Below are 25,149 nucleotides of genomic sequence, written 5' to 3' on the forward strand. Positions count from 1 at the left end.
CGCTACAGTCGCAGGTTCGAATCCTGCCTCAGGCATGGATGTGTGTGATGTCCTTAGGTCACTTAGGTTTAAGTAGTCCTAAGTTCTAGGGGACTAATGACCTCAGAAGTTAAGTCCAATAGTGCTGAGAGCCATTTGAACCATTTGATTATCCACCCAGAGCACAGTTTTCGCAGTGGTACCTGGAACAGTGTGAAATGCATCCTACATTTCCATCCTCTGTGTTGTTTACCGATGAAGCAACGTTCGGGCGTGATGGAGTCTTCAACATGACAATTCGCATGTTTGGAGTGAGGATAACCCACATGCCAAGTTACCAGCGCTCATCAAGTGCGGTTCTTCGTTAATGTGTGGGTTGGTGTTGTTGGGGACTGTTTAATTGTGCCATATCTGCTAACTAGGCCATTAAATGGCAGGCACTACTACAATTTTCTCTCCAGAGCAATGCCAAAATTGCTGGAAGACGTCCCGCTCCCTACAAGATAACGCATGTGGTTCCAACATGACGGGGCGCCGGCACATTTCAGTTGTCGTGTGCGTCTATTCCTGGACCGACGGTTCCCAGAAATGCGGATTGGCAGAGGTGGTCCTGTTCCATGGCCTGCTCGATCCCCAAATATGCCCCCTCTGGACTTTTTTGTGTGGGGAGAATGCGCAACTTTGTTTACGCAACTCCTGTTGCATCAGAAGAGGATCTGGTTGTCCGGATAGTAGCAGCAGCAGGAACAATTCAGGATACTCCTGGGGTTTTTTGCCCGTGTCAGACAGAACATGATCCGACGGTGTAACCTTTGTTTACGTGTTAATGGAGGCATTTTTGAAAATCTACTGTAATTGAAATTGGGTTGTGTTAATGTGTTGTCTCTTGGTCATAAAAAAATGGAAAAGTGTTTGTTGGTATAATTAATTTGCCGCCAATGAAATCTTCCTCTACCGGTTTAAATACTCCTCATACGGAAAAATGACATTAGGGAACATTATTTGTTTTGATGTCCCCTACAACCTCCCAGAGTTTGTCGGTTTAAATACTTTTCACCCTGTAGCGAGGATAGTGCTTGGCCGCACCGGGTAGTGTATGCCGTCCTCGGTGATGGTGAAGTGCCCCTGCAGCAGGCGCTGCGTCTCGGTGAGCACGACGAGCGACTTCTCGTGCTGGCAGCGCGCCGTCTCGTTGAGCAGGCGGCAGGGCACGGGCAGCGTGAGGCGGCACGCCAGTCCGAGGCTGCGAACCCGCAGCCGCAGGCAGTGCGACGTGCCCGCCGCCAGCCGGCCCTCCGCCGGCTCCACCACCACCTCCGCCACACCCTCCAGCCGCAGCGGCCTGCCGGCCAAACGCGCTCTCTACTCGCACTCCCAGCAAGCACGCAGCACAAGAAGTACTCACCCCCCAGGAGACAAGTCGAAATGAATACACCCGATACAAATAGCTCCAACACATTGTGATACATCAATAAGAATTGTAGAGAACGTAAGACAAAGTTTAACATTTCGATCATTTCACAAGCCCAGTGAATAAGAAACCGGCGCATGCATACGAGAAAAGTTCTGTGTCATAAGCAGAGTTGTAAACTACCGTAGGCTACCGCAGACCACAAGTAAGCCTAGACAACAGTAGTTTTCTTAGTAGCTTTGGTCAATTAAGATCCTACGTACCTTACCTGTACTTTAGATGTATTGCATACCTATCTGGCGTTGCCTCATAACGATCGCTTTCTTTATGTGTGTGATCAGTGTCTTACTACATTCCCCTAAAAAACGGAAGCGGTGAACCGCCCAGAAATTGAGTGAGGGTACGTAAAGGCTAACGTAACCTAAGGAAAATTTCTGTTCTACATATTTATCTTCTGTCTTTTACTTGAAAATAAACGGTATTTATAGGAAAACTGAAAGTGTCAATGTTTAATTCGGGTTTTATTTGAAAATTGTTGATTTGTAAGTGAAACAGGGGGATTTTGTAGTAAAAATACACATTTAACACACGGTGCTAGGAAACGCAATTTCTTAAAAAGAAAAAAAACCGCAAAACAAAACTATATCAAACATCGCTTCAATACTTTGTCAAACTTACATAAAACATGTTTCTGGCCGGCTGCTGTGACCGAGCGGTTGTAGGCACTTCAGTCCGGAACTGCGCTGCTGCTACGGTCGCAGGTTCAAATCCTTCCTCGGACATGGATGCGTGTGATGTCCTTAGGTTTAAGTAGCTCCAAGTCTAGGGGACTGATGATCTCAAATGTTAAATCCCATAGTGCTTAGAGCTATTTGAACCATTTGAACATGTTTCTGTTACATAAACAGCTTTCGCATTTATCAATAACAACGGGAAACTCTTGCCTTTGATCATAGTGAAGAACGTTCTATTGAGCACAAGATGACAATACCAATACGTTTTTTCTTTATACATTTAACTCTACTTACATTAAAAGTAATTGCTTTGGTTTCATAAAAGTGCAGAAGATGCGCGACCATCGAATTTTTATTACTTGCAAAATTCAATTTATATTTTGTAAGAATGTGAAATACACAATTGACTGACACTTAATGACGTGCAATTCTAATTATGTGGAAAGCAAAACCTACGAAATAAACAAAAAATCAAACAGAGTCGACGTCTCCCATTTTCTCTCTTGCACATTCATTTATGTTTTTTTTTCTCTACCAATTCTATCAATGCTGCCGGTAATCTTACCATTTGCTACGGTCAAACCCATCGAACCGTAGCTTTAGTAGAGCGCAACTCTAGGTATAAGGGAAAATGGCTCTGAGCACTATGGGATTTAACATTTGAGATCATCAGTCCCCTAGAACTTAGAACTACTTAAACCTAACTAACCTAAGGACATCACACAACACCCAGTCATCACAAGGGAAAATGGTTGATCGTGTTCAGCAAGGAGAAGATTTCGTCAGTGATACGATCCGACATCTCCAAAAGCCAACAGCTATTGCAGATGACATCGGCAGTTTGAAGAACCAGGATGTTTGTGTAAAGGAAGAAGTACAGCTCTGTAACTCGTATCAACACAAAACATTGAAAGAATCCCTTTTTTATTTGAATCTGGCCCACGGAAATCGACATGGAAATGCAGTGGGGACTACAAAAGCTACAAACAACGGTTTGGCATGTCTCAGATCGAAACTGTAAAGGAAACCGTAGATAATCGAAATTTATGTAAATTGAAACATGAAGACTACGTCAAACGTTGAATGGCAATGACGGAAATCATTGGAAGCTGAGGAGGAAGAAACAACTGTTGCATGTCTCATTTTTAGCCACGACATAACCTTTCATGGAAGGGCAAGGCTAGCCGGCACAACATTCGTATACTGAAAGACAATTCCGTTTTCCGCTTCGGTTGATACACAATCACTGTCATTTTTGTCACACGATCAACCGATTTCGTCGATGTGCCATTTTAAAGTGCGACTCCTATGGTGCGATATGGAAATCAGCCGATAGTGTGAAAGAAATAACACAAACTGTGTAACGGAAGAAGTAGAAAACGCAATTGTATCTTAGTAAATTTGTGGCTCTGGTACCCGGTATGAAAAAAAATTGAATATCGTGCACAGAAAAGCCTTTGTGCGTAAGCCAACATCAGCGTGACTGACCGAAATTTAATGTGTTCTCTGCGACGTCAGCACAAAAGTTGTACTGTCCTTTCTTCTTCACTGAGTTAAATGTTTCGACAAAAAGTCTCCAGACATGCTTGACCAATGTCCGATGTCCTACCTTCAGACGAATTCCGCGAGTTATATCTTTCAGCAAGCCCATATTTTGATACGGAGATTCGTACATTTTTAAATCGACATCCTCCAGTGTTTTAGATCACTTGTACTGGACTTGACAACACCGTGTTCTGCTATTGATGACCTACTTCTCCAGACTTTACTGCCATGGATTTCTTAGTATAGCGTTACGTAAAACACCTGGTGTACGTGCCTCCTTTACCTTATTTAGTAGCGCACTACAAAGCAAGCTTAAAAAGTTCGGCTTCACGAGCACCAACAGTGGTGCTGCCAACAACGTGAATATTAACACTGGCCTGGTAGCACACTGTGCAAGACAATGATTAGAGCACCGAACGGAGAACTAGTAGAGAAGCTTAAGTCATCCGTGTTTTAGACACAGAGTTTCAATGGTAAACGACAAGGAAAAAAAAAAGAGAACAGCCAACTTCATTTAGCAGGTCTGATATGGCGCGTAACGGTTAGCTTCATACTCGGTGTACTGACTGTTAACATATCACTCAGCCAGCTTTATACCCTAGTATCTTGCGTGGAGCATCACTAATATAGCATCTTCTTGCGCCTGCTTGCGAAACAGGCATCAGTGCTAGATTGTTGTAGCTTGCAGATGTTATCAATACCAACTATACAGCGCAGTGGCGATACAGCATCAGTCTCTCCTTTCATCAGGCCGTAGGGGCCGACAGTGATCAGGCCATTGCCTGGAAATTCTAGGGGTATGTAAGGATTAATCAGTAATCCAGCCAACGGTTGAGATGGATATCGACATCAGCATGGATAGGGGTGCTCAGATGGCCCAGCTACTGAGTCCAGCGGCATTCGACATCAGGAAGGGCAGAGTTGTCAGTCTGTTCTACTATTAAAGTGGCATAGCCAGGTACTGTCTCAGAAGATGCTAGCAGCATAACAAGTGGCTTCAGTGGTTAAACCTCCGATGGCATGCATGTACGAAATGGGGCTTCCGTATGGCGGCGTGGATGGGTCTCATACCTTCGTGCCTCCGAGGGCTTGTGTAGTAATACAATTTTGCGTGGGGGCTCCGGGCTCACTGTCACTATAGCCATTGATGGGAGTGGACCTATGCTAACCAATAATCTGTTCAACACATCAACGAACGGTGTGTCAGAAAAAGTTTACCCATTTGCGACTTGATTTCCTGGCCAACCGCTCCAGCTCTGAGTCTGACGCTGCGTGAAGGGTTGCAGTGGTCAGGTGCGCGATTTCGATCCTTCTGCAGCAGTTCTTGAAAGCAGAAAGGAGAACTACTGGCCATTGCCCGACATCATGATCTGTGTCGCATCCTCTATGGCAAAGAAGGTAGCTAAGGCGCGGATTGTAGCAAATGTTGTTGGTGACTACATCCAGGCCGCGTGGTGCCTCCACAACTAAAAGCCGCATGGTGCCTTTGAACTGTCTATCGAAGTACATGTACACCCTCTCCCAAGGGTGGGCTTCAGCTATGAAGAAAAACACAAGGGCAGAGCCGCTTGATTTTGTACAATTGCGTACCATATTCTGTATCATAGTCTCGGTTTGTGGGGCAGTAAATGTGACACCAAGCCATTGTCTTCATTCGGCACATCCCCAAGTGTGCTTATTGTAGCATTTGCAGAATCAGAGGCCGGTGCGAAGGGCGAGTTACGATCCGAAATACCGAATTTCCGGTGGCTCGCAACAAGGCACCGAGCTGCTGTATCCAGTTTATGCACAATATTGCGACAACAGATTCGGCCGTTTTGTTGAGGCTCTGTTACGTTTTGAGGCGAAAAATGCGTCTTGAAGCGCTGGTATCCTTCCTTGCGTAAACGCTGCGTGAACCGACGACAAAAACCATGAAGTAGCAGATTCTGGGTTGTGGCTTGGAATAAATAGTGGTGACCAATAGAAAAAGACTGAACTGTCTGGCGCATATTGTCGTTGATTGCGAAGCGTACGATTTCCTGTCTAACATAAACAGAAGAGACAGAGCATCGGTGTTTGCCTGCTGTGAAATGGTCCTATAATGAATACCGACGCTACAATTGCTCAAAAGAAAGGTCCACCACTGCAACTGATGTAATTTTCTCCGACAGCTACGATCGGAGACCGAACAACGGTATTAGCATGGCCAGTTGTCAGATGGAATCTGGCACTGTACAGAAAAACATGAAACTGTTTGACACCACAGATTATTACTAGTGCTTCCATTGCCATCTCTCAAAAAGAATTTGACTGTGCCGCTGACAGTGCTGTGAAGGGAAAGCAAGTGGTTGTTCAGTGCCGTCAACGTTTTTATGGTACAGTACGGCGCCTGTCTCATACTCTTGACATGTCCGACGCAAGTACGAGGCTCTTATCCAGTGCAAAAGAAAGCAGATAGAGATCGTATTTCAGTTAACTTTTTAATTGAAGAAATACTTTCTGACACGCTTCTGACCATATAAACTTAATCCCCTTCTTGCGCAGCTGGTTGAACCAGTATGCCGTCGTAAGAGCTACTTTCGGAATGACCTTGGCGAAATAGTTAATTTTTCCTATAAAGGACTGCAGCTCTTTAAGATTTCAGTGGGTACGACGATGAAGTATGGCGTCAACATACTCGCATATAGGTTTCAATCCGTCTTCGCGTAAAATATGCCCTAGATACTTAACAATAGGTTGGAAGAAACTGCATCTGTGCAACCTGTTGCGATAAGGTCGTCTAGATAGATTGCACACAGAGATATGCCCTGAATGAGCTCCTGTAACTATTGTTGGAATATAGACGAGGTGCTAGCCACATCTAATGGAATTCTATTATACTGGTATAACCCAAAAAATATATTAGGCACCGATGCCTTCCTTGTTTGTGTGTCCATTGCAACTCTTAATGAGAGCCTGTTAAGTCACGTTTAGAGACGAATTGCCCTGTATTGTTGTAGCCAACAGTTCTTCCGTGGCATTAACAGTTTTTCACACTTAGCTGATAATGACTCCTGGACCGCTAATGGAATATTTTGAAGGCTATGCAGTGTATAAGAAAACTACACATGCAAAATGATTAGATTAACAGAAATACTCTTTTATGCACCAAAACTGTCACAGGTACTCCTTCACCCGCTAAAGATCCATGAGACGCTAGTGATGTTCAGAAACAATGTTCGAAATGTCTTGCGATGAATATTATTTTAGAAGTGTTACTGAATATGTCGTCCGTTTACATTCGTCCCCAGCTAACATCTGCGTGCTAATGATTGTTTAACACACTCAAAACGCTCAGGTGTTGCACGAATGATGATGGCTGCAGCTTGAGCCATGCGGGCAACCAATTCTTATGAAGTGCGCTAGAACACCATCAGCACACAGCTGCCAGGTGTTCATTAATGTAAAAGGATGAGTTTTTCAGCAACGTCCCTCGAACAATATTCATGACATGGCATATGAACAGCGTCTCTAACATCACTAACATCACAACCTCCATTGTCCCCTGCCAGAGAAACAGAGCACCTGTGACATTTTTGTCACACAAAAAAGTGTTTCTTTTTAACTCCTCTAGATACTTTAAAACTTTCTATACATATTTTTTTGCACCCTAAAGGTCGCTACTCGCCGCTGTGGTTTTTGTAGCGGCGATGCAACCAGGTGGTGATATGCTGTTTGATCAAAAGCATCTTGACACCTTTCCGTCGACATTAATATGAGTTGTGTTCACTCTTGGCTTTTATGAGTGCTTGAACTCTGCTGGAGGCATTTTCGATGAGGAGTGTGTATGTTTGTGGGGGAATGGCAGCCCATTATTGCTCCAGAACCGAAATTAGGATAGGTAGTGAGGTTCGACACTGGTGTCTGGAACGGAATCGACGTTCTAACTCAGTCCAAACGTGTGTCATTGAGCTGAAATCGAGACTTATGGCCGACCAAACCACTTCACTTCAGGAATGTTATTTCCACAAATAATTGTCTCACAGATGGTGCTTTATGACATGTGTGTTGTCACTCTCGTAGGGACAATCGCAGTTTCCGAACGCAGTACAAAGTGCTGTAAAATGTGTTCACATCCTTCCGAATTTAGCGTTTTCTTAAACGCAATAAAGGGACCACAGCTTAACCATGCAAAACACCATCACACTGTAACTTCACTACTTTGTTCCTCGCTATTGACACTACACATGATGGTAGGTAACATTCTCCAGGCATTCATCAAACCTAAACCCTTAAGTCGGATTGCCACTGGATATAGCGTGATTCATCACTCCAAATCAAACGTTTCCAGTAATCCACATTCAACTAGTATCGTTCTTTGCACCATCTCAAGAGCCACTTAGCAAGAGTCGCTTAGCATTGGCTACACAAATATGTGTCTTACACTTGCTGATCTAGCATGGATAAAGGAGGAGTTACCATTTACACAAAACAAGGATATACGAGTACATACAAAACTGTAGAAGTAAGCAAATTTTGTGTCGATCAGCACTCCGAAGTTTGTGCATGCGAATTACAGACAGATATTGTAGTAGTGATAATAGCAACATTAGGAGATTGGGAGCTATTCATAAAAAAGTTTGATTCATTATTATGCTGTCTGTCGGACAAAAAGAAGAAGCTGTTAATCTGTGATGAATTCAATGTAAACTTTCTAAGCAATTCTGATAGGAAAAGGAAACTAGAAGTGTTATTAATAACATATACTTTTGTAACAGTTACTACGGCTTCTGACATCAAATGTAACAGTTCCTGTTACTTAATGTACAATTCTGCTACTCAATGTAACTGAGTTTTCTCTTTTGATGCTGTCAATTGTCAGGATGAGCATTCGAAAGCATTCTGTCAGGGTGAAAATATTAAATAAATTAACTTTTCTCACTTAACAACATGTGGGCAGGGTGGGTTCTTCCTTGGCTCGGGTATGAGGTCGAATGAAACATCATTTTATACATAAGATAACTTTTATTGAAAGTTTCGTACAACTGTTATCTTACTGGACGTTCTGGTTCGGAGAGCGGCAGCCGTGTCGTTTGCGTAGCCTTCTGCTGCGGCAGCGGCGGCGGCGGCGGCGGCGGCGGCGTCTGATTACGCGTAGCGGTGTGTATCTCGTGTCGCCGTCTCGCCCAGCTGACCGGAGACGCGCAGTGCGAGGTGGCCCGTTAATTATTGCGAGCGACGTCGTGCATCGGATGGTGATACCTTGAATGTGGCGTCCCAGTGTTTCTCTTCTCTAAGCGGCCGCGTGTGTTGTGCGTCGGCCAGCAGAGCGGCGCGGCGGGGGAAGGCCAGTGTCCCGGACTCGAACCACGGACTCCCGCTTGCCAGTCTTCGGCTGTCAGGTCTTCATCCCAGCTCACAGGTGACTGCTGAAGTGAGGCCGTCTCCTTCCCGTCCTCACGAGTCACCCGGGTATGTAAAATCAGACTTCAAAATACCTTTTAACTTCTTCTTCTGACACTGAGGCTGCTGCTTGCTATTCCATTACAGCGGCGGACTTGGTGCGTCTGTGCATGAGGTAGTCTCTTCTTGCATGACGGTCTTCAGCACCGAAACTCACTTAAAACAACTGCTACGCTTCTTCTTCGTCTTCTTCGTCGCTCGTCTCCGTCTTCGTCTCCGTCTTCGCCTTCGTCTTCCTCTCGTCTTCATCTACATCCCTCGGGCCCACTGCGTCTCGCGTATTTATTCACTTCAGTTTACTGGAGGTGAACGACTTCACGGCCATTGCCTCTTCTGTCACGTTGAAAAGATTCTCGAAGATTCTTCTTAACGTCGGTCATTGGCTCTTGGGATGTAGGTGAGGGCCTTTGCTCACATACGACAACTGAGAAACACGTGAGCCGGTCGGGCGATGCCCTGACGGCTGAATCGACAGCGCCCGCTTATGTGGAACTTGCTGACTTCACGGTCATTGTCTCTGCTGTTCGGCCCGCTGTGAGCCAGTATGTAACTCTCCAAACTAAACCAAGTTTTCCATTTATATTCTAATTTCTAGTTCACTTTGATTTCACTAATTTATTTACTTAAGTACCACTCAACATTCCTCCACCCTTCGGAGAAATTCGCCCTCGAATTTACCACTCAACATTCCTCCACTCTTCACACGGAAAAAACACAAGCACTGAAAACTCTCGACTTACACATGCATCACATTAAGTATGTTGAAAATACTGTATCACTTTATAAAAGCCCTGTGCGCTCATGAATCACATAGTTTACACATAAATGGTTATAATAAGAGTAACAAATCTTGATGAGAATGAATAAACAAAATATAGATTTTTCACTTAGAAAATTACATAGCAACAGCTGTTTAATCTACGCTATACTAATGCAAGAATATCTATTCTACAGTATTGTTTATTTTAACAAGAGACTGTTTAATGAAGAATGAAGTACAATAAACAAAATTAATACACTAATGCTCAAAAGTAACTACTGAAGTACACCAGTTAAGAGTGTGGTATCCAATTAACAGGGATTTGATGAAGTGGTATATTATTATTTGGCTTATTTTTTCGTCTTAAATAAAAGAGAACTGTACAAAGCAGAAACACCAACACAAAGGTTCCAGATATACCCGTTCCTAGCATTATAATTTTAGTTTTGTGTTCACCTTTTAATTTTAAGACATGTTGCATTATAACATTGGCATCAATTTTGCCTTGCTGCGAATTTATGAACATATCGAATGACTTCAGAAGGGAACTGTCAAGGGAGTCATTGAGGTAGGATAGGTTTTGTGTAGGAAATGCTTTGCATGGCGTTTTCTGAAAAAAGCAAACAACATGGTTATGGGCCTACCAACCTAGTAAAAACAAAAACAAGAAAAAGAAGGAATACATTCTTAACTACAAGATCTACCTGTTTCTACGGTCAACTTTTTCTTAAAAAATAAACCATTATCATTTATTAATTATTTACATATGTATACTATCCACAGTCTACTGAGATTCCACTAGGACATTCGCAGTCTTGGTCGAAGATTGTACTCGTATGGTGGCATGTCTGTATGTTGTGCTGGCGTGGCCACTCTTTTTCCTTTTCGGGTACTTCCTCCACCCTTCGGAAAAGCAGACACTATTGTTGAAGGAATTACATCTGGAGCGCCCTTAAAAGGTTTTAAACGACTGACATGCACAACAGTAGTTCTGGTGGGCAGTTGCAATTTAACGTTGACTGGTGACGTGATCTCAATAATTTGATAAGGACCTCTGTAGTTTGTTACAAATTTCTTTGTTTTTCCTTTCGCAACGTATGGAGCTGAAAGCATAACCCACTGACCGATTTTGTAATTTGGATATTTAGCTTGGGCATTACCTAATCTTTCCTGTCGTTCCAAAGCCTTTGTATTAGATTTTTGAACCTTTTTCCATACATCTTTCATCATTCGACTGAAATCTCCTACTGTTTCTCCGACTTTTCCGTTTTTCTGCCTGATTACATCAAAAGGGGACGGCATTTTTCTCCCATAAACCACTTCATAAGGTGACATGCCAGTTGCTTCATGCGTTTTGGCGTTGTATACCGACACGATTATTGGTAAATACGTATCCCAATTAGAATGTTGTTCGTTAATATAATAACTAAGCATCTTGCCAATTGTCCGATGAACTCTTTCTGTGCGTCCGTTGCACTGAGGGTGTAACGGAGTTGTGCGTAATTTGCGTATTTTTAGTAAGTGGCATAGCTGTTTCATTAGTTCAGACATAAAATTAGATCCCTGATCTGTGATAATAGCTTCAGGTACGCCAAATTTAAGTATCCAGTTGTTAACTAAAGCTTGGGCAACTGTATTTGCTTGCTGATCTGGGAGACTCACCATAGCTAGATAGCGTGAAAAGTGATCTATAATTGTAAGAACATACTTATTACCAGCAGGTGTTTTATGAAATGGCCCGTAGAGATCTACTCCGCAGATTTGAAATGGACATGAAGCCTCGGGGAGCCTCTGTAAGGGTATTTTTGAACGAGAAAGTTCAGCTCGTTGTGCGCACGCAATGCAATTGCGAACGTACTGCGCAACATCCTGCTTTCTGGTTTGCCACCAAAATCGCTCTGCTACACGTCTTTCGGTTGTCCGTTGTCCACCGTGTCCTGCAAGGATATGATCGTGGGCCTCAGCCATTATTTCTTGTCTAAGGTGTTGGGGAACAACAATTCGCGGTCCAAGTTTTGTTTTACGGCATAATACACCATCTTCAAAGCAAAATTGTTTTTGAGTTGCGTATTTTTTGCATTCTGTATCCTCATTTTGTGCCTTTCTCCAGTCCTCAGTATCTCGGCCTGTTGCTTCCAAAAGTGCTATTTTCCGACTTAGACAATCTGCATTCGTGTGTTTTTTGCCTGGTTTATGGATAACTTCGAAATCCATTTCGGAAAGACATAGGGACCAACGCGTGAGACGACTAGATGGATCCTTTAACCCAAGCAACCATTTTAAAGCTGCGTGGTCTGTAATGACCTTGAATTTCCTACCATACAAGTAGCATTTAAAGTATTTGATACCATAAATAACACTTAACAATTCTTTCTCTGTTGTGGAATAATTTCTTTCTGCTGTTGTTAGTTGTCTCGAAGTGTAGGCTATGGGGTGTTCCGCGCCATTAATATTCTGACTCAAAACAACTCCTACTGAATGACCACTTGCGTCACAGGATAAAATAAATTCTTTATTATAATCTGGGTAGGCTAATACTGGACTGTGTGTTAACTTATCTTTAAGGGTTTGAAATGCTGATTCACAATCTTCAGACCAATGAAATTTTGCACCCTTTTTCAATAATTGGGTTAAGGGTCGGGCAATTTCAGCAAAATTTTGAACATATTTTCGGTAATACGATGCGAGACCAATGAAACTTTGTACTTCCTTAACGCGTTGTGGTGTTGGGAAGTCCTTAACTGCCGAAATTAATCGAGGATCTGTTCTAATTCCTTTTTCACTAATGACATGCCCTAGGTATGTAACCTCTGTCAATGCAAAACTACATTTTTCCATATTTAATGTTAATTTAGCTTTTCTAAGTCTCTGAAAAACATTACGCAGACGCACAGCATGTTCATTAATGTCTTTGGAGAATACAATAATATCGTCTAGATATACACAACATTGCTGAGTTTTTAGTCCTCGCAATACTCCATCGAGTAGTCTTTGAAAAGTTGCTGGTGCATTTTTCAAACCGAAAGGCATTCTTTTAAATTGCCAGTGGCCTCCAGGGGTAGAAAATGCTGTTTTATGCCTATCTTCAGGTGCAACTTCCAATTGATGATATCCGCTACGTAAATCGATTGTTGAAAAGTATTTACTGTTACCTAAACTGTCAATGATATCTGTAATGTTTGGAAGAGGATAAACATCTGAGATAGTTTGTTTGTTAAGGTGTCTGTAGTCACAACAAAATCTATATCGTTTCGTACCGTCGGGAGACTTCTTTGGAATTATTACAATATTTGAATTATAAGGCGAATCAGAATATTCTATGATTCCATCTTTTAGATGCTGTTCTAAAAATTCATCCAGTACTGGCTGTAAGTGATGCGCAACTCTATAAGGCTTTCTATAAACTGGGGGGCTATTTCCTGTTGGGATCCTATGCTGTGTGATATCTGTTGCTGGCAGTGGACCTTCTGCATTAAATAAATCTTGGAACTCTACTAAAACTGCTTCTATCGTGTCTCTATCCTTTCCTTGCAAATGCTCAATCTTCTGGCGTAATGCGGTTTTATAGGCGTCTGGTTTCTGACCATCATTAATATCTGACCAAATAAAATCTTCTTCTTCAAAAGTACTGACTGTAGCTACTAATATTCCCTTATGCAACTCTTTGTCCTCCACTCCAAAATTGTCAATATGTACCGGTACTTTTCTTTCTCCCTCAACGTCTTGAACCCGTACAACACTTCTACGTACAAAACAATGTGATACATCTAATTCCTCATTTTCCTCTAGTGGCTCTATTAGACATATTGTATCTATAGGTACCTCGGGGTCAACGGTCATCCAGAGAAGTTTTCCTGAGCCAGATGGTATCTGATCCCGCGAATCAACCTTCAAGGACGTTGCACGCAGTGTAGTTGATTTCGCCTTCCGGTTAGGGAAATCTTGCGGCAGAGGGCCCTTTGCAGCGGTGTCACCTAGCTGAAATACTATTCCGCTAAGTTCTACAGTTTGCTGTCTGAGGTCAATTTTAGCGTGATGTTTATTCAGGAAATCCAACCCTAGGATCGCGTCGTACCCGTCAGTTATCTTTGTTACCACTTCTACATCTTCTTGAAATTGTACACCGTGAATATAGAAAATCAATGATGTACATCCTAATGACTTCACTGTACCTCCTCCTACTCCACTCAATCTATACCTTGGAGGGTCATATTTCTTTTCTCCAATACATTCATTACTCACTATTGATACGTTTGCGCCTGTATCCACCAGTATCCTTGCCTCTTTATCCTGTATGGTAGCAGATAACCAGCATTCCGCCTTCACATTCGCCTTAATGGCATGAAATTTTATTGGGAACGCCTGGCGGCGGTTCCGACATTCCCGTTTGAGTTTAACTGATTTCTATTTCCAAAAACTTTCTTAGACCTGCATTCCTTGAATGTGTGACCTATTCTTTGACAATTAGTGCATTGAGGTTGTCTGCAGTTTTTTACTATATGGCCTTGTCGATCGCACCTAAAACATCGTACTCCTGCTGAAAATATATTTCGCTTCTCCTTGTATCTGGTGGCAATGTCAATTTCTTCAAAAGCTGTCGCTACAGATACAGCTTCTGCTAAATTCTTAGGAAACTCTGCCCTGACACGACGGGACGTTTCAGGAGGTAACCCACGTAAAAATGTATCTAGAGCTCTATCTTCTGCTTCTTGTAAAATAACTTTATTTGCTTCATCCTAGTTGTCAACTGATAGGTGTTAATATTAACTTTTCTAATCCTATCTACAAAGCTTTCTAACGACTCGTTTTGCCTCTGAGTGATAGTGTTTAACTGTTCCCTATAAAATCTACAGCTGTTCTGTTTTTGAAAACGTTTAAGTAATCCTTTCTTCAATTCCTCAAATGTTGGAGCATTCCGTAATTCTTCATGGTATAATACGTGTGCTTTAGCCTCTCGTAGCAATCTTAACTTTGTCATTTGTAAGAGCTGTTCATCTGACCATGATCCTAACTTTGCAGCTGCTACTAAATCATCAAAAAAGGCTGTTATGTCTTCGCCAGGTTTACCTGAAAAAGGAGTTACCAAGGCTGCTGCTGAGGAATCTAGGGTAGGAGGGACTGAACTGGTTTGCCTAACCTCACACAACTGTTTAAATAATGCATTATTATCATTTTTAAGCTGTGCTATTTGATTAACTAAGCTCTGAATAGCTTCATCAGTAGAAACCCCTTGTGGTGCTGACTCTGACTTTGTACGATTTCGTGTCATCATTTTATAAACTGTTAGTTACACAATCTTACCACACTGAATTAAAAAGATGTTTAAAAATTTTCGACAAACTCTTAAAATCATGAGAGAATATACACTTCTACAGAAAGAAAATATTACGACTGCTATGCAAACCTCTATCCTTTCACACATTAAACAATACTAACTGTGGATCTTTAGTGACTGTCATTCACACCTCATATTGAGCCAAGGGTTTTTTCTCTGACACCAAATGTAACAACTACTACGGCTTCTGACATCAAATGTAACAGTTCCTGTTACTTAATGTACAATTCTGCTACTCAATGTAACTGAGTTTTCTCTTTTGATGCTGTCAATTGTCAGGATGAGCATTCGAAAGCATTCTGTCAGGGTGAAAATATTAAATAAATTAACTTTTCTCACTTAACAACATGTGGGCAGGGTGGGTTCTTCCTTGGCTCGGGTATGAGGTCGAATGAAACATCATTTTATACATAAGATAACTTTTATTGAAAGTTTCGTACAACTGTTATCTTACTGGACGTTCTGGTTCGGAGAGCGGCAGCCGTGTCGTTTGCGTAGCCTTCTGCTGCGGCAGCGGCGGCGGCGGCGGCGGCGGCGGCGTCTGATTACGCGTAGCGGTGTGTATCTCGTGTCGCCGTCTCGCCCAGCTGACCGGAGACGCGCAGTGCGAGGTGGCCCGTTAATTATTGCGAGCGACGTCGTGCATCGGATGGTGATACCTTGAATGTGGCGTCCCAGTGTTTCTCTTCTCTAAGCGGCCGCGTGTGTTGTGCGTCGGCCAGCAGAGCGGCGCGGCGGGGGAAGGCCAGTGTCCCGGACTCGAACCACGGACTCCCGCTTGCCAGTCTTCGGCTGTCAGGTCTTCATCCCAGCTCACAGGTGACTGCTGAAGTGAGGCCGTCTCCTTCCCGTCCTCACGAGTCACCCGGGTATGTAAAATCAGACTTCAAAATACCTTTTAACTTCTTCTTCTGACACTGAGGCTGCTGCTTGCTATTCCATTACAGCGGCGGACTTGGTGCGTCTGTGCATGAGGTAGTCTCTTCTTGCATGACGGTCTTCAGCACCGAAACTCACTTAAAACAACTGCTACGCTTCTTCTTCGTCTTCTTCGTCGCTCGTCTCCGTCTTCGTCTCCGTCTTCGCCTTCGTCTTCCTCTCGTCTTCATCTACATCCCTCGGGCCCACTGCGTCTCGCGTATTTATTCACTTCAGTTTACTGGAGGTGAACGACTTCACGGCCATTGCCTCTTCTGTCACGTTGAAAAGATTCTCGAAGATTCTTCTTAACGTCGGTCATTGGCTCTTGGGATGTAGGTGAGGGCCTTTGCTCACATACGACAACTGAGAAACACGTGAGCCGGTCGGGCGATGCCCTGACGGCTGAATCGACAGCGCCCGCTTATGTGGAACTTGCTGACTTCACGGTCATTGTCTCTGCTGTTCGGCCCGCTGTGAGCCAGTATGTAACTCTCCAAACTAAACCAAGTTTTCCATTTATATTCTAATTTCTAGTTCACTTTGATTTCACTAATTTATTTACTTAAGTACCACTCAACATTCCTCCACCCTTCGGAGAAATTCGCCCTCGAATTTACCACTCAACATTCCTCCACTCTTCACACGGAAAAAACACAAGCACTGAAAACTCTCGACTTACACATGCATCACATTAAGTATGTTGAAAATACTGTATCACTTTATAAAAGCCCTGTGCGCTCATGAATCACATAGTTTACACATAAATGGTTATAATAAGAGTAACAAATCTTGATGAGAATGAATAAACAAAATATAGATTTTTCACTTAGAAAATTACATAGCAACAGCTGTTTAATCTACGCTATACTAATGCAAGAATATCTATTCTACAGTATTGTTTATTTTAACAAGAGACTGTTTAATGAAGAATGAAGTACAATAAACAAAATTAATACACTAATGCTCAAAAGTAACTACTGAAGTACACCAGTTAAGAGTGTGGTATCCAATTAACAGGGATTTGATGAAGTGGTATATTATTATTTGGCTTATTTTTTCGTCTTAAATAAAAGAGAACTGTACAAAGCAGAAACACCAACACAAAGGTTCCAGATATACCCGTTCCTAGCATTATAATTTTAGTTTTGTGTTCACCTTTTAATTTTAAGACATGTTGCATTATAACATTGGCATCAATTTTGCCTTGCTGCGAATTTATGAACATATCGAATGACTTCAGAAGGGAACTGTCAAGGGAGTCATTGAGGTAGGATAGGTTTTGTGTAGGAAATGCTTTGCATGGCGTTTTCTGAAAAAAGCAAACAACATGGTTATGGGCCTACCAACCTAGTAAAAACAAAAACAAGAAAAAGAAGGAATACATTCTTAACTACAAGATCTACCTGTTTCTACGGTCAACTTTTTCTTAAAAAATAAACCATTATCATTTATTAATTATTTACATATGTATACTATCCACAGTCTACTGAGATTCCACTAGGACATTCGCAGTCTTGGTCGAAGATTGTACTCGTATGGTGGCATGTCTGTATGTTGTGCTGGCGTGGCCACTCTTTTTCCTTTTCGGGTACTTCCTCCACCCTTCGGAAAAGCAGACACTATTGTTGAAGGAATTACATCTGGAGCGCCCTTAAAAGGTTTTAAACGACTGACATGCACAACAGTAGTTCTGGTGGGCAGTTGCAATTTAACGTTGACTGGTGACGTGATCTCAATAATTTGATAAGGACCTCTGTAGTTTGTTACAAATTTCTTTGTTTTTCCTTTCGCAACGTATGGAGCTGAAAGCATAACCCACTGACCGATTTTGTAATTTGGATATTTAGCTTGGGCATTACCTAATCTTTCCTGTCGTTCCAAAGCCTTTGTATTAGATTTTTGAACCTTTTTCCATACATCTTTCATCATTCGACTGAAATCTCCTACTGTTTCTCCGACTTTTCCGTTTTTCTGCCTGATTACATCAAAAGGGGACGGCATTTTTCTCCCATAAACCACTTCATAAGGTGACATGCCAGTTGCTTCATGCGTTTTGGCGTTGTATACCGACACGATTATTGGTAAATACGTATCCCAATTAGAATGTTGTTCGTTAATATAATAACTAAGCATCTTGCCAATTGTCCGATGAACTCTTTCTGTGCGTCCGTTGCACTGAGGGTGTAACGGAGTTGTGCGTAATTTGCGTATTTTTAGTAAGTGGCATAGCTGTTTCATTAGTTCAGACATAAAATTAGATCCCTGATCTGTGATAATAGCTTCAGGTACGCCAAATTTAAGTATCCAGTTGTTAACTAAAGCTTGGGCAACTGTATTTGCTTGCTGATCTGGGAGACTCACCATAGCTAGATAGCGTGAAAAGTGATCTATAATTGTAAGAACATACTTATTACCAGCAGGTGTTTTATGAAATGGCCCGTAGAGATCTACTCCGCAGATTTGAAATGGACATGAAGCCTCGGGGAGCCTCTGTAAGGGTATTTTTGAACGAGAAAGTTCAGCTCGTTGTGCGCACGCAATGCAATTGCGAACGTACTGCGCAACATCCTGCTTTCTGGTTTGCCACCAAAATCGCTCTGCTACACGTCTTTCGGTTGTCCGTTGTCCACCGTGTCCTGCAAGGATATGATCGTGGGCCTCAGCCATTATTTCTTGTCTAAGGTGTTGGGGAACAACAATTCGCGGTCCAAGTTTTGTTTTACGGCATAATACACCATCTTCAAAGCAAAATTGTTTTTGAGTTGCGTATTTTTTGCATTCTGTATCCTCATTTTGTGCCTTTCTCCAGTCCTCAGTATCTCGGCCTGTTGCTTCCAAAAGTGCTATTTTCCGACTTAGACAATCTGCATTCGTGTGTTTTTTGCCTGGTTTATGGATAACTTCGAAATCCATTTCGGAAAGACATAGGGACCAACGCGTGAGACGACTAGATGGATCCTTTAACCCAAGCAACCATTTTAAAGCTGCGTGGTCTGTAATGACCTTGAATTTCCTACCATACAAGTAGCATTTAAAGTATTTGATACCATAAATAACACTTAACAATTCTTTCTCTGTTGTGGAATAATTTCTTTCTGCTGTTGTTAGTTGTCTCGAAGTGTAGGCTATGGGGTGTTCCGCGCCATTAATATTCTGACTCAAAACAACTCCTACTGAATGACCACTTGCGTCACAGGATAAAATAAATTCTTTATTATAATCTGGGTAGGCTAATACTGGACTGTGTGTTAACTTATCTTTAAGGGTTTGAAATGCTGATTCACAATCTTCAGACCAATGAAATTTTGCACCCTTTTTCAATAATTGGGTTAAGGGTCGGGCAATTTCAGCAAAATTTTGAACATATTTTCGGTAATACGATGCGAGACCAATGAAACTTTGTACTTCCTTAACGCGTTGTGGTGTTGGGAAGTCCTTAACTGCCGAAATTAATCGAGGATCTGTTCTAATTCCTTTTTCACTAATGACATGCCCTAGGTATGTAACCTCTGTCAATGCAAAACTACATTTTTCCATATTTAATGTTAATTTAGCTTTTCTAAGTCTCTGAAAAACATTACGCAGACGCACAGCATGTTCATTAATGTCTTTGGAGAATACAATAATATCGTCTAGATATACACAACATTGCTGAGTTTTTAGTCCTCGCAATACTCCATCGAGTAGTCTTTGAAAAGTTGCTGGTGCATTTTTCAAACCGAAAGGCATTCTTTTAAATTGCCAGTGGCCTCCAGGGGTAGAAAATGCTGTTTTATGCCTATCTTCAGGTGCAACTTCCAATTGATGATATCCGCTACGTAAATCGATTGTTGAAAAGTATTTACTGTTACCTAAACTGTCAATGATATCTGTAATGTTTGGAAGAGGATAAACATCTGAGATAGTTTGTTTGTTAAGGTGTCTGTAGTCACAACAAAATCTATATCGTTTCGTACCGTCGGGAGACTTCTTTGGAATTATTACAATATTTGAATTATAAGGCGAATCAGAATATTCTATGATTCCATCTTTTAGATGCTGTTCTAAAAATTCATCCAGTACTGGCTGTAAGTGATGCGCAACTCTATAAGGCTTTCTATAAACTGGGGGGCTATTTCCTGTTGGGATCCTATGCTGTGTGATATCTGTTGCTGGCAGTGGACCTTCTGCATTAAATAAATCTTGGAACTCTACTAAAACTGCTTCTATCGTGTCTCTATCCTTTCCTTGCAAATGCTCAATCTTCTGGCGTAATGCGGTTTTATAGGCGTCTGGTTTCTGACCATCATTAATATCTGACCAAATAAAATCTTCTTCTTCAAAAGTACTGACTGTAGCTACTAATATTCCCTTATGCAACTCTTTGTCCTCCACTCCAAAATTGTCAATATGTACCGGTACTTTTCTTTCTCCCTCAACGTCTTGAACCCGTACAACACTTCTACGTACAAAACAATGTGATACATCTAATTCCTCATTTTCCTCTAGTGGCTCTATTAGACATATTGTATCTATAGGTACCTCGGGGTCAACGGTCATCCAGAGAAGTTTTCCTGAGCCAGATGGTATCTGATCCCGCGAATCAACCTTCAAGGACGTTGCACGCAGTGTAGTTGATTTCGCCTTCCGGTTAGGGAAATCTTGCGGCAGAGGGCCCTTTGCAGCGGTGTCACCTAGCTGAAATACTATTCCGCTAAGTTCTACAGTTTGCTGTCTGAGGTCAATTTTAGCGTGATGTTTATTCAGGAAATCCAACCCTAGGATCGCGTCGTACCCGTCAGTTATCTTTGTTACCACTTCTACATCTTCTTGAAATTGTACACCGTGAATATAGAAAATCAATGATGTACATCCTAATGACTTCACTGTACCTCCTCCTACTCCACTCAATCTATACCTTGGAGGGTCATATTTCTTTTCTCCAATACATTCATTACTCACTATTGATACGTTTGCGCCTGTATCCACCAGTATCCTTGCCTCTTTATCCTGTATGGTAGCAGATAACCAGCATTCCGCCTTCACATTCGCCTTAATGGCATGAAATTTTATTGGGAACGCCTGGCGGCGGTTCCGACATTCCCGTTTGAGTTTAACTGATTTCTATTTCCAAAAACTTTCTTAGACCTGCATTCCTTGAATGTGTGACCTATTCTTTGACAATTAGTGCATTGAGGTTGTCTGCAGTTTTTTACTATATGGCCTTGTCGATCGCACCTAAAACATCGTACTCCTGCTGAAAATATATTTCGCTTCTCCTTGTATCTGGTGGCAATGTCAATTTCTTCAAAAGCTGTCGCTACAGATACAGCTTCTGCTAAATTCTTAGGAAACTCTGCCCTGACACGACGGGACGTTTCAGGAGGTAACCCACGTAAAAATGTATCTAGAGCTCTATCTTCTGCTTCTTGTAAAATAACTTTATTTGCTTCATCCTAGTTGTCAACTGATAGGTGTTAATATTAACTTTTCTAATCCTATCTACAAAGCTTTCTAACGACTCGTTTTGCCTCTGAGTGATAGTGTTTAACTGTTCCCTATAAAATCTACAGCTGTTCTGTTTTTGAAAACGTTTAAGTAATCCTTTCTTCAATTCCTCAAATGTTGGAGCATTCCGTAATTCTTCATGGTATAATACGTGTGCTTTAGCCTCTCGTAGCAATCTTAACTTTGTCATTTGTAAGAGCTGTTCATCTGACCATGATCCTAACTTTGCAGCTGCTACTAAATCATCAAAAAAGGCTGTTATGTCTTCGCCAGGTTTACCTGAAAAAGGAGTTACCAAGGCTGCTGCTGAGGAATCTAGGGTAGGAGGGACTGAACTGGTTTGCCTAACCTCACACAACTGTTTAAATAATGCATTATTATCATTTTTAAGCTGTGCTATTTGATTAACTAAGCTCTGAATAGCTTCATCAGTAGAAACCCCTTGTGGTGCTGACTCTGACTTTGTACGATTTCGTGTCATCATTTTATAAACTGTTAGTTACACAATCTTACCACACTGAATTAAAAAGATGTTTAAAAATTTTCGACAAACTCTTAAAATCATGAGAGAATATACACTTCTACAGAAAGAAAATATTACGACTGCTATGCAAACCTCTATCCTTTCACACATTAAACAATACTAACTGTGGATCTTTAGTGACTGTCATTCACACCTCATATTGAGCCAAGGGTTTTTTCTCTGACACCAAATGTAACAACTACTACGGCTTCTGACATCAAATGTAACAGTTCCTGTTACTTAATGTACAATTCTGCTACTCAATGTAACTGAGTTTTCTCTTTTGATGCTGTCAATTGTCAGGATGAGCATTCGAAAGCATTCTGTCAGGGTGAAAATATTAAATAAATTAACTTTTCTCACTTAACAACATGTGGGCAGGGTGGGTTCTTCCTTGGCTCGGGTATGAGGTCGAATGAAACATCATTTTATACATAAGATAACTTTTATTGAAAGTTTCGTACAACTGTTATCTTACTGGACGTTCTGGTTCGGAGAGCGGCAGCCGTGTCGTTTGCGTAGCCTTCTGCTGCGGCAGCGGCGGCGGCGGCGGCGGCGGCGGCGTCTGATTACGCGTAGCGGTGTGTATCTCGTGTCGCCGTCTCGCCCAGCTGACCGGAGACGCGCAGTGCGAGGTGGCCCGTTAATTATTGCGAGCGACGTCGTGCATCGGATGGTGATACCTTGAATGTGGCGTCCCAGTGTTTCTCTTCTCTAAGCGGCCGCGTGTGTTGTGCGTCGGCCAGCAGAGCGGCGCGGCGGGGGAAGGCCAGTGTCCCGGACTCGAACCACGGACTCCCGCTTGCCAGTCTTCGGCTGTCAGGTCTTCATCCCAGCTCACAGGTGACTGCTGAAGTGAGGCCGTCTCCTTCCCGTCCTCACGAGTCACCCGGGTATGTAAAATCAGACTTCAAAATACCTTTTAACTTCTTCTTCTGACACTGAGGCTGCTGCTTGCTATTCCATTACAGCGGCGGACTTGGTGCGTCTGTGCATGAGGTAGTCTCTTCTTGCATGACGGTCTTCAGCACCGAAACTCACTTAAAACAACTGCTACGCTTCTTCTTCGTCTTCTTCGTCGCTCGTCTCCGTCTTCGTCTCCGTCTTCGCCTTCGTCTTCCTCTCGTCTTCATCTACATCCCTCGGGCCCACTGCGTCTCGCGTATTTATTCACTTCAGTTTACTGGAGGTGAACGACTTCACGGCCATTGCCTCTTCTGTCACGTTGAAAAGATTCTCGAAGATTCTTCTTAACGTCGGTCATTGGCTCTTGGGATGTAGGTGAGGGCCTTTGCTCACATACGACAACTGAGAAACACGTGAGCCGGTCGGGCGATGCCCTGACGGCTGAATCGACAGCGCCCGCTTATGTGGAACTTGCTGACTTCACGGTCATTGTCTCTGCTGTTCGGCCCGCTGTGAGCCAGTATGTAACTCTCCAAACTAAACCAAGTTTTCCATTTATATTCTAATTTCTAGTTCACTTTGATTTCACTAATTTATTTACTTAAGTACCACTCAACACTTTAGAATCAGTGATCAATTTTCCTACACGTGTAGCTCAAGACATTTGCAGTCTAATAGATAATGCATTTATACAGCAAAAGGGTGTAAAAGTAAAACATGCTTTCCCTGTGATAAATGGATTATCAAATGATGATACACAATTGATTAACTTACAAAACCTAGCAGGGTGTACGGTTCAGAGACCATTAAGTAAAAGTGCAAGGTTGCTCAACCCGGTATCTATAGAGCACTTCAGAGAAAGGTTAATAAATGTTAACTGGGAGATGTAAATAATGAGTCAAACGCTAATGATAAATGCAACATATTTCTTGATATATTTATATACCCTTTTGAACATTGTTGCCCAAAAAAATTACTAAATGTAACACCAAACAGTTCTCAGAGAAACCTTGGCTTATTACAGCTATTAAAATGTATTCAGAAAGAAAACGAAACGTATATGAAACAGCAAGAATTAGTAAAGACCCAGAAGTAATTTTACACTATAAAAATTATTGTAACATACAGAGAAAAGTTGTCCGAAAATCAAAACATATGTATATTAGAGATTAAATTAACAACTCAGGCAATAAAATCAAATCAGTGTGGAATGTTAGGATGGAGACAGGAAAAGTAACAACTGGGATAGGTAGTATTACTATTAAAGAGAATGAGACCACCTTGACCAACAGTACACAAGTAGTTTATATATTTAACAACTATTTCTTATGTGTAGGTGAAAAAATTTAGTGAGAATAGTTCAAAAGAAAAAGCCAAGCAGTACACGGAAGAGTCAGTTTTGAGAAATGCTAGTTAGAGTAATTTTCACCTAACAGCCTCCTGTGAAATAAGGAAAATCATTAAATCTTTGAAAAATAAATGTTCTGTTGAGGTAGATAACATCTCTAACAAGATATTAAAACAAAGTGGAGCAGTTACGCTGATGTTCTGAGTCACTAACTCTAGGTATTTTCCCAGACCGGTTAAAATGTGCCATTTTCAAGCCTCTCTACGAAAAATGATCCACCACAGATGTTAATAATTACCGGCCAGTATCCTTGCTTACAGAATTTTCAAAAATCGTTAAAAAGTTATGCACTCAAGAGTGGTTAGCCATCTCAACAGTCGTGGGTTACTTAGTAAATCACAGTTTGGATTTCAAATTGCTGTTCCATTGAAGCAGCAGTGTACAATTCCACTTCCCACATAACAGAGTCTTTAAATTGTAAAATGCCAGCAATAGGAATTTTCTGTGACTTATCCAAAGCATTTGACTGTGTGAACCATGACATTATGTTACAAAAATTACAATTCTATAGTATAGGTGGAACAGCATATGAGTGGATTAAGTCATATCTACAGAACAGGTAGCAAAAAGTTTCCTTATACGGTTGAAGTGATTTAAGAACGTTTCCCACTCCATCTAATTGGGGTGAAATTACATTCGGTGTTCCACAGGGTTCGACCATGGGTCCCTCTCTGTTCTTGATACCAGTGAATGACCTCCCTTGTTATCTGAAACAA

The sequence above is a fragment of the Schistocerca cancellata genome, chromosome 1 (assembly GCF_023864275.1).
Source record: "Schistocerca cancellata isolate TAMUIC-IGC-003103 chromosome 1, iqSchCanc2.1, whole genome shotgun sequence".
Lineage (NCBI taxonomy): Eukaryota > Metazoa > Arthropoda > Insecta > Orthoptera > Acrididae > Schistocerca > Schistocerca cancellata.